The following is a 15746-nucleotide window of genomic DNA, read 5'->3' as shown; positions in this document are numbered from 1 at the left end:
TCCTTTTCATAGAGCAGCAGCTGTTTAAACATGCACCATCCCTTGAACACTGCACTTTGCAGGAAAAATACAGAACTCTCCTCCTAGGATGTTCCAGGGCTGTGGGCTCCCGTGAATCCATTGGGCAGATCGAGGGACCCAAAGAAACACCCGGGAATTTGCAAAATATTGATAATCGGAGCCATTTGAAAGCGTTTTACTCTCAGACAGTTCTCACTCAGCATAATCAAAAGTGTCAGAAAACTGTCAAGCTGCCAATGAGCCTCAACCCACATTTCTGAAAGCACCAGCGGGTTTTCCTTCTTTTAGTGGAGGGCTGGGGGAGGCAGGTGGAAGGACGGGAGTTACAAGGGGATCAAATGATAATGAGAGTTTGGTTGCAGCCTTAACATGGGGTGCAGTGTACAGGAAAGTGTGTTAAAAATGACAAACTATCACAAAGTGTGAGGGATTCCCTGGTCCAGCTTACAGGCTAGAGAACTCTGGGGAAGCCACATGCTCTGAGTCACTTACAATAAGGTGGGGGTGAATTGTGCCTCTGTTTCCAGAAGCAGCCTGCCTTGTGTCTCTCTGTTATGGGTTCTTGTGTGTCCTTGTTCTGAATGCTACGAAACAGCCATGTTCCATTACAACCTTCCAGCAAGACTCTTGTGTTGATCTAATATCTCTGGGTGTCTCCAGGAATGTAACAGTGAGGTTATCTCCTCTCCATAAGACAGCCCGACACACCTACTGAGCTGAAGCTCGACCCCTGGTCTGTCAGCACAGCCCTCAGCCACTTGAGCTAAAGGCCCCAGTTGGTTAGCACTTAAAGAAACGCCCTTGTGCTCAATCGAAGGCAACGTGTTCACACAAATACAGGGCCAGTTCTGCTCCCATCGAAGTCAGGAACAGCAAGATTGCGTCTGTAGCTCCCAGCTCACTCGTCCTAGACAGTAGGCCAGAGCCAGCCTCAGTCACAGAAAAGCGGAGGATTTCTGCAGGCGTGTCTGGATCCAGGTGTGTTGTTTCGGAGTCACAACAATACATGATTTTAATAAACGTTTCTCTCTCTGAGCCGCTGTGTCACAAACAGTGTGTGTGTGTGTGTGTGAATGAGCACACGGCAAAGCCTCATCTCCAAGGTGGACCAGGCGAATGCCGCTGAGGTGCCAGGAGCCCTTGAATCCAGGTAGCTGCACTTTAGGTGACCACTGACTGGGCATGATAGCGAGATATCTGTGATGCATGCACAGTCCCCATGCAGTGATCTGGCTGGCTGGGACAGAGCCACCAGCACAGGAAGACAGGGCTTTCCATGTAGGAGCTGGTCAGCGCCCGGTCTCCACCAGCATGGCCAATCCAGGCTGCTTGCTAGGCACCCGGAACACCCCCCCACCTCATGAGCCCGAGGTCACTGTGTGACGCTGCTACACTTCAAAACAGCAGTATGAAAAGGTTGTTAGAGAAAACAAAGGGCCTAAGCCTGTGGGACCCTAATTCAGCCCCTCAGGCATATACAGGCTTGTAAGGAGTCTATGCCTTGACCCACTGCCTCATTCACCAACCCTCCTATGCGTCAAGGGCAGCATGTGACCCTGGAATTAGAGATTCTATCAGAAGAGGTGACTATGCTGAGCCCTGAGAAACAGCACAGCAAATCCTCCCCGTGCCCGGTAGCTAAAAGGCTCCTTCCTGCTGCAGGGAAATTAATGCTCCTGCAAACTCCTCTCTTGCCAGTTTTGCAAAAATCCCCCATAAAGTTGGGCTCTTGAAACTATCCCGAAAATGTCCCAAGTGCCTCAAATGCTTTGTGGGGCCGGGATGATTCTGTTTGCTGAGTGCAGCGAACAAATATCCTGCCATCCATCCCTGCAATCCTAACAAACTATGCCAGGGTTCTCCACCACTTCCCACCAGCCAGAAACATGTCTCCGGGTTTGCACACACCACCTGCCCTCTAAAGTCGCCAAGAACTCCCTGGAGCCCTACAAAGGGGAACTTTCACAGGCCGCTGTTGTGCTATTTCTGTGCCAATGTCCGCACCCATTTACAACCTCTGGGGGTCTGGCCTAGGACATTTTGCCCATATGTCTAGTGCTTCCCAGGTTTCTGTACGGGAGACAGTCACGCCACTAGCATTCCCAGAAAGCATCACTCCTCAGCAGTTACCTCACATAGGACAATCCAGTGGTGCCCTTCCCCTTCCCGTACACTCCTCTGCTCCCCTCGCAGCCTCCTCCCCCATGTGTAGGACACTAATTTTCCTCTCCTGACTTTGTTCATCAATGGCTTGGGCTGCAAAACTCTATTCACAAGCACCTAATTATCAAGCCAGGTCTTTCTTCTGGTAATTAGCAATGCCGTAGTGCTTTAATTGCTCGCCTAAAGTTGCCCACAAGGAAGTTTAAGGTCCATTAAATTTGTTGATTGGTTCGTCAGCATGAATCCCATAGACTGCAACACAATGAACCGGCTTCCAGATTGTTAACCAGGCTCCCAAACACATTTCCACCACCCCCGTCCCACCAGCGCCAGAGAACCAGCCTGGGCGGGGCCCTGTAACCTGTCTGCTCTCTGCAGGTGCAAAGGCCCCCTGGCCCTGGAGGCCTAGACTGGCCATTTCCTATTAGAGCCATAGCCTCTCTGTGTCTCATTGACTCGGAGGGATCACAGATGGGAAGGACCTGCCAGGTCACCTTCCCCCATCCCCTCCAGTCTCCCTGGCTGCAGGACAGAGTCTGAAGGCGCCAGGTGCCATTCCCAGCCCAGGCACCATGCCCAAACAGAGTGGAGTTGGTCAAGATCTGCCACAGTGTTTCATTACAGGAAGCTCAGGTTCTGTCTCATCCAGTCAGCATTCGCTATGAGTCAGCACTAGCCTATGCCCAGTGAGGGTCGCTATGGGTCAGTGCTGGTCAGTGTCACTATGGGTCAGTGCCAGCTCGTGCTCGGTCGGGGTCGCTATGGGTCAGCACTGGCCCATGCCTGGTTGGGGTCGCTGTGGGTCAGCGCTGGCCCGTGCCCAGTCAGGGTTGCTATGGGTCAGTGCTGGCCTGTGCCCAGTCGGGGTCACTCTGAGTCAACACTGGCCCCTGCCCCATTGGTATTTGCTATGGGTCAGCACTGGCCCGTGCCCAGTCGGTGTCACTATGGGTCAGCGCTGGCTTGTGGCCAGTTGGGGTCACTATGGGTCAGCACTGGCCCATGCCTCGTGGGGGTCGCTATGGGTCAGCACTGACCCATGCCCAGTCGGGGTCACTATGGGTCAGCACTGGCCCATGCCTGGTGGGGGTCGCTATGGGTCAGCACTGGCCCATGTCCAGTCGGGGTCGCTATGGGTCAGCGCTGGCCCATGCCTGGTGGGGGTCGCTATGGGTCTGCACTGGCCTGTGCCCAGTTGGGGTTGCTACAGGTCAGCATCATGAGCAGGGGTTTGTTCACCAGGACATTTGGGGAATTGTGGCTGTTCTACTGCTAAACACCCATATTCACATGCCAACAAGGGAGTTTGAGGGTGAGCAGGAGTATTCGCTCTTGCTATCCTTGGCTTACTGTTCTCCAGTCTGAAGCAAAGGCAATCCTGCGTCTCTTAGGTGACCTGTCCCGCAGTCAGACTGCCCAGCTCACGGATACCCTGTGGCCTAGAATGATGCATCCAAACTCTCCAGCAAACAGGCACAAAGAACAAAACTAACCAGAGAAATCGGGGCCAGGCCAAAAACAAGGCCCTAATTTCTCCACAAGCATTATTCCTAATGAACAGTGACCAGCTCTGGTCCTAAAGTCAGCAAGTTCCATATGCCTCTTGCTCGTGTTTTACACATTTCTATTTGTTTGTTTGCATCAACACTTCCCTGAAGACACTGCAGAGCCAGATATCAGGCTGATCCGCTGCCTGAGTGAATGGATGTAGGTCAGTTGCCAGAGAGCAGAGATTTGTAGTCACATGATTATATTCCTAATAGGCATAACAGATTAGCTACATGCACATAACTTGCCATCTGCTAAACAGACTTTAACCCAACTTTCCAGAATAGCTCATTTATACCTTGTGACCAGGAAAAAACAGGTCCTGGAGTCAATTTTTGAGAGCGGTACAGCCACGGGGAAGAGGAATTTGGAAGGACTGGCCATTTCACCCCTAATTCCCAGCAACTCGGCGTGTCTCCAGGGGAGTGAGTGACCATGACCTGGATGTGCACAGTCCTCACTCCCAAAGGACCCCTCCACACCACAAACTGGAACGAATGTTCCCAGGCACTAGCACAGTGGGACCTGTGAGCGGTGGGTAAGTAAACACGCACCCTGACTCCAGCTGAAAGTGCAAGTGCAGGCAGTAGGACGTAATGGCCCCCGCACGACTGGCTGGTGTTCCCAATAGAGCAGCCCAGCTCCAACACAGTGTGCCAGAGGCCCTTTGATGACTGCAAATGGCCGGAGTCTCCATTTTATTTCTCCGGAGAATGACATGCCTCCTACTCCCACCCGGCGGCTGCATCCATTGGTCCAGGTCCCACACAATGGCTGAAACAGAGGCACAATGCAATCCAATCCAAAGCTGCTGTCCATGATCGAACTACATACCCAGTTACCTAGTGCTTGTGCTGGGGTTGCAGGCTGGGAGGAGGTCGGGTGCCTGCAGGCAGGGGTGGGAAGATGATAATAATGAGACCAACAAGACAAGAAATACCCTACTGAAAGGCACCATGGGAATGAAGCCCATTGTGATGTTTGCAACATTCTATACCTTGGGAGAACATCCTATAACCCCATATTCCTCATTTTTATATAATTGTGATCTTGCATATAAAGCATGCCTTGCAAGGTATCGGGGAAAGGTTATGACTGGCTGAAAGTCAGTTCTCTATCCATGTATGTGTATCATTAATGCATATAGAAAAGGAGTACTTGTGGCACCTTAGAGACTAACAAATTTATATCTGATGAAGTGAGCTGTAGCTCATGAAAGCTTATGCTCAAATAAATTTGTTAGTCTCTAAGGTACCACAAGTACTCCTTTTCTTTTTGCGAATACAGACTAACACGGCTGCTACTCTGAAACCTGTCATTAATGCATATGAAGTTATGAGAATTGTGTTGTATGGTTGTCCCTAAAACGTGCTCTACGTTGGGAAATCAGCCAGATATTAGCTCCCCAGAGGCAACATCAAGGAAAGTAGCCAACGCCCAGGCGGGGTGTCAAACAACCCATCAACAGCCATTGTCCAGCAAGGGAGCTATAATGCAATGACTCACCTGCATGAGGCCACACCAAGGGAATTGCTTAACCTTGCCTGGAAATTCAGCAGTTCCCCCCAGACGTTACTGGACTTGTGTTTCCCCAAGCTCATGGGACTGAGGGTATAAAACAGACACAGGGGCCCCATGCTTGGCCTTTGTCCTTCACCCACCTACACTGCAAGCAACAAGGACACTGAAGTATCAGAGGGGTAGCCGTGTTAGTCTGGATCTGTAAAAGCGGCAAAGAGTCCTGTGGCACCTTATAGACTAACAGATGTATTGGAGCATAAGCTTTCATGGGTGAATACCCACTTCATCGACTGCATGTAGTGGAAATTTCCAGAGGCAGATATAAATATGCAAGCAAGAATCAGGCTCGGGATAATGAGGTTAGTTCAATCAGGGAGGATGAGGCCCTCTTCTAGCTGTTGAGGTGTGAACACCAAGGGAGGAGAAACTGCTTTTGTAGTAGGCGAGCCATTCACAGTCTTCGTTTAATCCTGAGCTGATGAGGTCAAATTTGCAAATGAACTGAAGCTCAGCAGTTTCTCTTTGATGTCTGGTCCTGTAGTTTTTTTGCTGCAGGATGGCTACCTTTAAATCTGCTATTGCATGTCCAGGGAGGTTGAAGTGTTCTCCTACAGGTTTTTGTATATTGCCATTCCTATTATCTGATTTGTGTCCATTTATCCTTTTACATAGGGACCGTCCAGTTTGGCCGATGTACATAGCAAAGGGGCATTGCTGGCACATGATGGTGTATATTACATTGGTGGATGTGCAGGTGAATGAACCGGTGATGGTGTGGCTGATCTGGTTAGGTCCTGTGATGGTGTCGCTGGTGTAGATATGTGGGCAGAGTTGGCATTGAGGTTTGTTGCATGGATTGGTTCCTGAGTTAGAGTTACTATGGTGCGGTGTGTCGTTGCTGGTGAGAATATGCTTCAGGTTGGCAGGTTGTCTGTGGGTGAGGCCTGGCATGCCTCCCAAGGCCTATGAAAGTGAGGGATCGTTGTCCAGGATGGGTTATAGATCACTGATGATGTGTTGGAGAGGTTTAGCTGAGGACTGTATATGATGGCCAGTGGAGTTCTGTTGGTTTCTTTCTTGGGCTTGTCTCGCAGCAGGAGGCTTCTGGTACACATCTGGCTCTGTTGATCTGTTTCCTTATTTCCTCGTGTGGGTATCATAGTTTTGAGAATGCTTGGTGAAAATCCTGTAGGTGTTGGTCTCTGTCTGACGGGTTGGAGCAAATGCAGTTGTACCTCAGCGCTTGGCTGTAGACAATGGATTGTGTGGTGTGTCCGGGATGGAAGCTGGAGGCATGAAGGTAGGCATACCGGTCGGTGGGTTTTCGGTATAGGGTGGTGTTAACGTGACTGTCACTTATTTGCACTGTAGTGTCGAGGAGCTCCCATGTAGATTGGTCCAGGCTGAGGTTGACGGTGGGGTAGTAGATAGAATAGCCCCAATTGGGGCTCTAAGGGTATGTTGATTTGTTCCTTCCCTTTCCTTGGGAAAGAAACCCTGGAAGAATTCCACCATGATTTCAACAGCTTCCACCCCACCATCAACCTCAGCCTGGACCAATCTACACGGGAGGTCCACTACATGGGAGGTCCTACCTTCTTGCCTCCAGCTTCCATCCTTTGCTCATGTTTGATTGGTGAAAATCAGGCGGGGAAATCTGAGATTGCTATAAAATATGTACGTTTGTTAAAAAGGAGCAAGAGCGGAGAAACTGAATGAAACCAGAAACTTCAGCAACATGTCAGCAGGTGGGTTGCAATGCAGAGAAGTGCAGTGAATGCTTTTCAAACCACTAGGCCATAGTAACATGGCATGAATTAATTGTAACCTCTCCTGAGACAGTTCTGGTGCAAATGTCAACATGGCCAATTCAGTAGAGGACTCGTCCATGCACAATGGCTGCTAAAAATTGACAATCAAATGTGAGCATTGGGAAGGAGGTAGAGAATAGTAGAAGGTACATTGTAATGGTAATTTTAGACATGGATGGTTCGATGTTACCTTGAACATCGCGATCAGTTTTGGATTCTTCATCTTGAGAAACATCAGACCAGAAAATGGAGAGGTCAAGAAAAAGGCAACAGAAATGATTGGCACACAGTGGAGGTGGACTTAAATACAAGGTAAATGAAACAGAACAAAACCAGTTAGTTTGGGAACAGGGAATAGTAAAAGGCAATAGAGGCAAGGTATGTGCAATGATAAATGGTCTCCTGTCTGCCCCATCCCTTAGACAGAGGACATGGGGAATCAGTGACATTAAAAAGCAGCACAATGAGAATGTATGAAAGTGAAATCAGTTTCAGCAATATGATATTGAAGCCAGTAACTTCCGGCCAGATACTGGCACAGATACGAAGTAGCACCTCTCCATGCGAGGATGCCCCCAATCTAGAGAGGACTCCCTGTTCCCCCTGCCACTCTGTGTCCTTCTCAAGAACTGGTATGTTCTTATGTTCTTATTAGAGTGGAAAGATCCAGTTAACATGCTTCTCCCACAATCCCACACTGTCCCCCATGCCTTCCCAGGCACCGACACAGAAGTAGAAATCAGCAAGTGCTAGGAAATTGCTTTCTACTATAAAGCATTTACCCCAGAGTTCGGGTTTGCTTTGGGTCATTATATTTTGTAAACTATGTCATATTTTTAAGGCGATTGTGACACCCTGGTACCCCCTTATTCACCACTGTCATATAATTAGGATATGTTTTGTACAAAGTATGTCTTGTGAGGCATCATTCTAAAAGTCTTGATCTGCTAGACATTAATATCCCATTGGATTGTATGCGCTATCGGTGTCGTGTGTGAAGTTATGAAGTTTGGCTCTGTGTGTGTTACTGAAACATGTGGTGAGGCTGAATACACCCACAAGCTGCCTTTGGGGTACAACATTAAAAAGGCCAAACAGTGTGAATGGCTTATTCAGGAAATGCACAAGCCCCAGGATTACCCCAGGAAATGTGAACAATAGAAACCTCTCAGAGATAGCACTGAACAATGGGGACTGTTTGACCCAGGTCACAGCAAAAGAGCTTTCCAGCAAGTGGGAAGAAGATATAAAAGGGAGAAATGACATCATGATGGTACCTCACTCTCCCTACAACAACACACCTGGAAACAGCTGAGGAACAAAGACTAAACTGGGGGAAGTGCTGGTCCCAAGCTAAAGGGATTTTTAGCCTGTGAATGGAACACCTGGGGATTCCAAGCTATAAGCAATGCAGCTTGCCCCTTAAGAATCTGCAGCCTGCTTGTATCATCTCATAGGGTGAGAATCTGCTATTCATACCTGATCTATGTAGTATATTAAGTTTAGTTTGTTTTTTATTTGCTAGATAATCTGCTTTGATCTGTTTGCTATCACTTATAAACACTTAAACTCTATCTTTTATAGTTAATAAACTTATTTTTGCTTTATCTAAACCAGTGTGTGGAAATCATAAAGCAAGGGCAAAAAGCCATTGTATATTCCTCTCCACATTGAGGAAGGGGGCAAATTTTATACGCTTACACTGTACTGTTCCCTGTGCAGTGCAAAATGGTATAATTTGGGGTTTATACTCCAGAGGGGGTCTGTGCCTGAGCAGCTGGTAATTGCCCTAGCTGTAGCTTTCCCATGCAGGGGCTGGTCAGAGAGCCTCATGTAACTGTAGCTGGCTGTGTCCCTACCTGTATGCTGGTGAAACTGCAGGCTGGAGAGGGCTTTGCAGCTTATCACAGCAGTACAGTGTAAAAGGGAAGCTGGTGGGTCAGTGGGGCTCAGTGGTACCCCAGTTCCAGTTGGCACCTTGGGAGGAACCCATGACAGCTATGTCTACACTACAAGTAGAAACTGTCTTGTGCCCTCTCCCCATCTGGTTTAGCACTGTCACGGTTCTGTCACTGTCTAGGGAGATGGGGCAGCTTACAATGAATATGAGAACCAGACTTCAGGAGTGCAGCTGTCAAGGCTACTTGGTTAGCTGAAATCTGCAAGACACACTAATGACCTTTGGGTGACATCGAAAGGTCCAAGTTCAATGTTACTTCCTACCACCCCCTCTTCAGCAGCTCACAGTGGAGGAACACAACGTGGGGCCCACAAGTCGCTGTGCAAGGCAGGAAGAGGTTAATGGATTACTGAAGGCCCAATTAGCCCAAATTAAGACACCTGGAACAGGAAAAGGCTTCCAGGTAGGGGTTAAAAAGAAGATCCCTGCTCAGCTGGAGGAGAGCAGGCACAGAGAAACTGTGGGGCTCTGACTGTGGGAGAGAAGTCTGGGGGCAAGGAAAGTAGGAGCCTAGTAGATTCCCTGGGGGTAAGGGAAGAATTTGTTTATGTTGCTTCAGACTTGTGCACTCTGAATGCACCGGGAGGGCAGACCTGTTAGTGACCTCACCTGAGGGCTAAGTCTCGGCAACCTAGAAGGTGAGGGCGGGTGGGCGGAACAGCGGAAGATCAGCTGGGAAACCAGGATTGAGGGGCTGCTGCACTACACCGTGCCACAAGGGGCTACTCTGATAAGGAAGCACTGTAACGAACCTGTAGCAAATCCCAATATTATTTTGCAACAAGAACACGGGCAATAACTGACTCAACCAGTCAATCACCCCATTACCAGTGTCAGCCTGGGGGAGGGTGTATTCAGGGAATATATTTACACACACAAGCAAACGGATACAGATCTTTGGATCTAAGGTTCGCGTGCTGGATAGGTGCAGAGTTCATTTTTCATAGTGAAAAGGGCCTTTCCGGAAAGATTTATAACCTGAGTGGATCTGTCGAAATTGGAAATTAGCCGTTTTAATTGTCAGGCAGACAAGAGCAAGATTCCAGTGGCTGGCACCCCAGCGATTTTTCATTTTCTGCCATTGGGCTGAGAGGATATAAATCACTCTGTGGAGGCCTAATCATCTTTCTATAAATATCAGGGAAATTTCGTTTTGGCTGGGAGAAGAAATGAAAGACGAGATCCTTTGCCTTTACAGCAGTGTTTAAAATGTGATTCTGGATTAATTTCCTTTTGCCTTTCACAGGCGGACGCCTTATTTGTCAAAGCTAAAGATGTTTGAAGGGTAGAGGGCTTTCCACCCAACACATTTTTCTAAGTACCTACCAGAGTGATGGAAGACAGGTCAGGAAAACGGAGCCGGTCAGTACTGGAGGATGGGAGGCTAGATCAGCAGAGCTGGGGACCAATGAACCTCAAGCCCAGGTGTGGGATGAGGCAGATGGGCACCCAGCTTGCTACTTCATACACACCATCCTTCCTACCCTCCACAGTCACCCTTTGGGGGTCCCTTTAGCCCAGGCCTCAGCCCAGATTTGGCCTCCTGTCACTCAAGTCATTAATGTTAATCTGGCCTGTTTGCTGCGGGCAACTCCATACCACAGCTGACAGCTGCCAAGACCCACATCTGCCCTCTCATTGGAGGGAATCATCAAATGCCTCTTGCTGCTGCATGCCTGCCCTGCCCCACTGAGATCAGTGGGAGCAGCAGGGGCCTGATCCAGCCTCAGGTGCACACCCCTGCCACGGTTTGGTGCCTGCTCCCATGCCAGCAGGGTGCTATGTTCTTTCCTCCGACAGGCCTGGAGGCTGCAGCTCCCGCTCTCCCTGTTTTTGTCCCTGGGGAGGGAGCCAGTTTTTAGTGCAACTCTCCCACCCCACTTCTCCTTTGAGTTGAAAGTAATTCAGAGCCAGAGCCTTGTCTGACACCAGCAGGACATTCGGCAAGAGCCTGTGGTGAAGCCTGCAGCATCCAGCACCAGTCCCTGCGGCAGAGGGACACCAACCCCGCCAGTGTCTTGTGGAGTGGGTTCCTCAAGCAGGGTGATGTGACCCGATCACTACCCTCCATGGCTCCCCACCTGCCACTTGGAGGCTGAGCACTTCTCTGCCCCTCGCCCCCATCCTCCCTTGCCGTTGTCCCCTCCCTGTCCCTTCCACTCCGCCAGTGCTCCAGCCTGGATCCCTCTCCGGCCCATCACACATGCTACCATCACTCTGGGTGGTCCGCCAGCCCTTCCTCATTATCCCTCTGCAGCAGGGGCATTTGTACAGTGTGGGTCTGAGAGTCATTGAACAAAACTGTAAACCCTGCATATGATGGAAACCACTTTAAACCAGGGTGTGCGGCAGCACCCCCTTTGCCCCTAGTTCCAGCCCCACTGCTTTGCAGTGTGCTGCTGCCAGAGAATCCAGACAGCTGTGGATACAGCTGTGCATCCAATTGGCCTATTCTTACTCCCATTCCCTTTCCTCAAATGTCTGTCGTTAGATTGTGGGTTTCTCTGAGCATCGGACGTCGGTGTTTGGAAAGTGCCCAGCGTGCAGTGGGCACAGCTGCTAATGCTAATTAACATTCATGATGATGATGATGGGTCAGCTCCTAAGAGATAAACTTCCAACAGCAGAACTTTCTCCCTGGCCAGCAGAGTTGGGATGGAATTTGGGCCCTGGACGGTGGTAGTGGAAGAGCACAACTGAGCTGTGCACGGAAGCACTGAATTCTATTCCTTTGATATGTGTGAACAGAGCTGCCAGCAAGCTGTGGAAATGGGTCAGGTTCTCTTCTGGTGTCGAGCCACTGAGTTCAGACTCTGTGGGCTTCAACGGAGTTGGCCCAGCAGAGAGCCTGGCCCAGGGTTTTTTGAATCCTCAATGTGTAATGCATTTCAGCAAAAAATGATTCATTCTGCAACATGTTATTCATGATTCAGTATTGCCCTGGTTAAAGCGTGTCAGTCTGGCTGAGGACCAATACCTGCCCCACGCAGCCAAAAGCAACTAGTCAGAGCAAATGGCCCACAGGCTGCACAGAATCCGTCTGCAATATTTAGTGAATTAAAACGACATCGGGATCATTCTTGTTTTGTATATAACTCTGCTGCACAGACCAAACACAGACACACTCCCTGCTTGGAAGAACTTAATGGGCTCATGACTGATTTGCTAACTGAAAAAGGGGGATGCTTTTCCTACAGAACAGCTCATCTAGCTATGCACCTGTAGAGAGGCAGAGACAGCCCGGGGTAAGAGAAGTGGAGAGTGCTGTCAATTCCTATTCATGAGAGCAGCTTGCAAGAAAGATTCCCTTTCCCTTTGAGCTCTCCAGGGGGTACAAAGGGAGCCATAAAGGTAGTGAAGAACTAATACCAGGCTCTGACATCTATAGATGTGACATGCTTATAACCTTGGCACACAAAGCTAGAAACCGCATCAGCTCTAATTAACAGTGTTCAGAGGCCTGGTCTACAGGTAACATGTAGGTCGACCGAGAGGGTGTGAAAGATTCACATCCCTTAGAGATGTAGTAGAGCAGACCTAAGCCCTGGTGTGGACACTCCTCGGTCAATGGAAGAATTCTGCCATCAGCCCAACTACTGCCACTTGTGGGGATGGATTCCCACCATCCCAGAAAGCCCCCTTCCATAGCTGCAGCAAGTATACACTGCAGCACTACATTGACAGAATTGGGGGGGGCTGAGTTGCGGGGGGATGGAGTGTCCAGGCGGCCATCTGTTCTTCTAATGGACTTATCCCCAAGAATCAGCCAAAGGAGAGCGAGTCTTGCTGAGGCTGGCACCAAGAGTTACATCCAGCTGCAGAGTGAATTGCTGTTAGCTAGTGCAGACACCAATGCTGGCCCCTGTATACGGTGTTGTAGCACTCTGTACCACCAAGCAGCATCCTGGAGCCGTCATATTCATCCCTGTCATATAATTATGATGTATTTCATACAGAACAGGCCAAGTAAGATATCATATGAAAGGTCATGATCTGCTGAAACCCACTGTTCTGTTCAAATATGTATAGCATTTGTGTGTATGAAGTTATGAGATTTTTCTGTATGGTTGTTACTGAAATATGTTGTAAGTTTGAGAGTCTCTACTGCTAGGTGAACCACTCCCAGGAGGGTGTCAACCGACCGTTAATCAGCAGGGGAGGTGTAATCAAGGGGTTTACAATTCAATGACAGTGGTCAAGCACCACACAGTGGTGACTGCTCAGCTCAATGACTCAGCTGCATAATACCACCGGAGGGATTGCTCAACCCTGCGATTCAGCAAAGCCCACCAGGAAATGTCTGTGCTAGTATTTTCCAGGCACATGGTCTGAGGGTATAAACTAAAGGACAGTGGCATCATTCCTTTGCCTATCTCTTCCCCCATCTATGCTGGAAGCAACAAGAACACTGGAAAGATAAAGACTTTAACCAAGGAGAATGATCCAGGCTTAAGGGAGAAGCTTGTGTATTAAGAACTGTAACATCCAGTGGAGTGAGCAAACTGCTTGGTCCAAATACTGTCTACTCTAATAAGGTTTAAGATTTAGACTGTGCGCTTACCTTTCATTTTCTTTGGTAACTAGCTCTGACCTTTTATGCCTCCCACTTATGATCACTCAAATCGATCTGTCTGTAGTAAATAAATCTGTTTTATATTTTACCTAACACAGTGTGTTTTGGTTGAAGTGCTTGGGATATCTCAGCTCGGTTTACAAAGGCTGGTGCAGGTCCTCTCCACATTGAGGGAGGGGCAGACTGGGTAATAAACTTACAGTGGTCAGGCTTCTGACCAGGGCAAGACGGTACAGTTCTGGGGTGTAAGGCTGGGGAGTTGGGGGGAACTGGCTGGTGCATTTCCCTGTGTGATTTGTGTGTGGCTCAGGGTAGCTGGGTGTGGGGCTCCACATGCTGTTGTGCTGAGTGATCACAGCGCCTGGAGGGGTTTGTTGCTTGTCACTAGCAAAGCACTGTGAGAGACAGCCCAGGCTGGAGAGTTAAGAGGGCACAGCTGTACCCCAGTTCCAGGTTGTACTCTGGGGATCCCATCACAGCTGTATCTACTCACACACATTGCATACGTGTGGCAGCGCACCACACAGCACTGCAGGGTACAAGGCAGATACAAGGGGCCAGAGGGGCAGAGGAGGCAAGGAACTTTGCAGACACAATCACAGCTTTCCTCTAGACTTGCTGCAGGAAGCATGGGCCAGCCACTACTTGGGTTCAGCTGTGGAACCCCGGGGGCTACCCCTGTCATGCCATGTGTGTAGTCATGGAGAGCCACAAGGCAGCTGCAGTAGAGGAGCGGCCCACAGCACCACAGATTTGGGGGGAAGTGGGGAGGCTCTAATGACTCTAATCTCTTTGCTCTACCAAGATAAAGATTTGTTACTGCTATTGCCTGGCAGAGGTCTGTCTCAGGGCCCGGGCACCTGGGGTGGAGGATCTGACACTGGATCTGCACAATGGACTTCCGATAAGAACAGCAGGGTTAGTTACAAATTACCTAGCCAAAGGTGACCTTCTGCCTAACCCCCCCACCCCTTTACACACACCATGGCACCAGAAACCCTTTGCTAGCAGCAATAACTCCCTCAAGACACCCAAGGAAGAGTTAAGCCAACGATCCTAGGTATCCCAGGATAACACTAAAATCAAACACACCAGGAGAGGTGGAATTTAAGAAATGAGCTCTTATTCTGGCTGTTCTCCCAACTCCACAGAACTCTGGACTCTCCAGGGCAGAAAATGGTCTCAACAGAGCCTAGGTCTTTTCCAACGTGACTTTGAAAGTTCTAACCTTGCATCAAGTCTTGTAAGATGAACGACACCGCTTGCCTGGCCCCTAAATTCAAACAAAGCCCAGTGTCTCTGTTTGCAGAGTTGAAGCTCTGCTCCTCTAAAAACCTCGCATGAAAAACCAAAAGCAAACAAACCTGCACAGAGGGGTCTCCCAGAGAGCCCAGTGCATGGAGTTCTGTACACACGCAGCCCAATGCCAGTTGCGCAGCCTGCTACAGGGCTATTGCGGCTCACCAAACTCCTTATCACAGTTTATACAGTTGGCAGCATGAACCCCTTCCTGGGGTGGGAGAGCTCTTGGGGAAGTCTCCTCTACACCCCTGGGGGCTGCAGGGGTAGCTCTGCTTGGTGATGGGATTAAGGTGATAACCTTGTTTTATACATCTTAGTGTCTCTCTTTTGTTCGCTTTGCTGTTAACTCCCTGCCAAAGAGAAGTGAGAGATGCACTTAGGTATACAGGAGGGAGGGTTCTTCTCTCTGGCCATGAGCTGCTAACAGCCAGTGCACGGAGCAGCTCTCAGCTGCTGGAGGGAACATGCCCAGCGTAAAGTCGTAGCTTTCTACAAAGCAGGTTTCCTTGCCTGTGTCACCAATAACACTGATGGGGATAACGGTTCACACGGCCAGTTTGCTTTCAGTGCTTGGAAAGGAAAACAGACCAGGACGTTTCACTTCTGTTTTGTCAGTTTCCAGCCAATGTCACTGTCAGGTTCCTGTGCCCTAGCACAGTGCTGCAATGTCTGGATTGCAAATGCTGCAAGGTAAGGTGACCAGATGTCCCAGTTTTATAGGGACAGTCCTGATACATGGGGCTGTTTCTTATATAGGCACCTATTACCCCCCACCCCGTCCCGATTTTTCACATTTGCTATCTGGTCACCCTGCTGCAGGGGAATGTCTACTTGTGAATAAAAGATC

The 15746-nt window shown here is 49.3% G+C and overlaps 1 protein-coding gene across 2 annotated transcripts in view; it reads right to left on the bottom strand.

Moving 5' to 3' along the window:
* The window catches only part of EPHA8 (EPH receptor A8), a 129125-nt gene that overhangs the window by 58083 nt on the left and 55296 nt on the right, over positions 1–15746 (bottom strand). The window lies entirely within an intron of this gene.

This window comes from Dermochelys coriacea, chromosome 18 (assembly GCF_009764565.3).
Source record: "Dermochelys coriacea isolate rDerCor1 chromosome 18, rDerCor1.pri.v4, whole genome shotgun sequence".
NCBI lineage: Eukaryota > Metazoa > Chordata > Testudines > Dermochelyidae > Dermochelys > Dermochelys coriacea.
The sequence above is the reverse complement of the archived record's forward strand: the minus strand, read 5'-3'. Positions and strand labels throughout refer to the sequence as shown.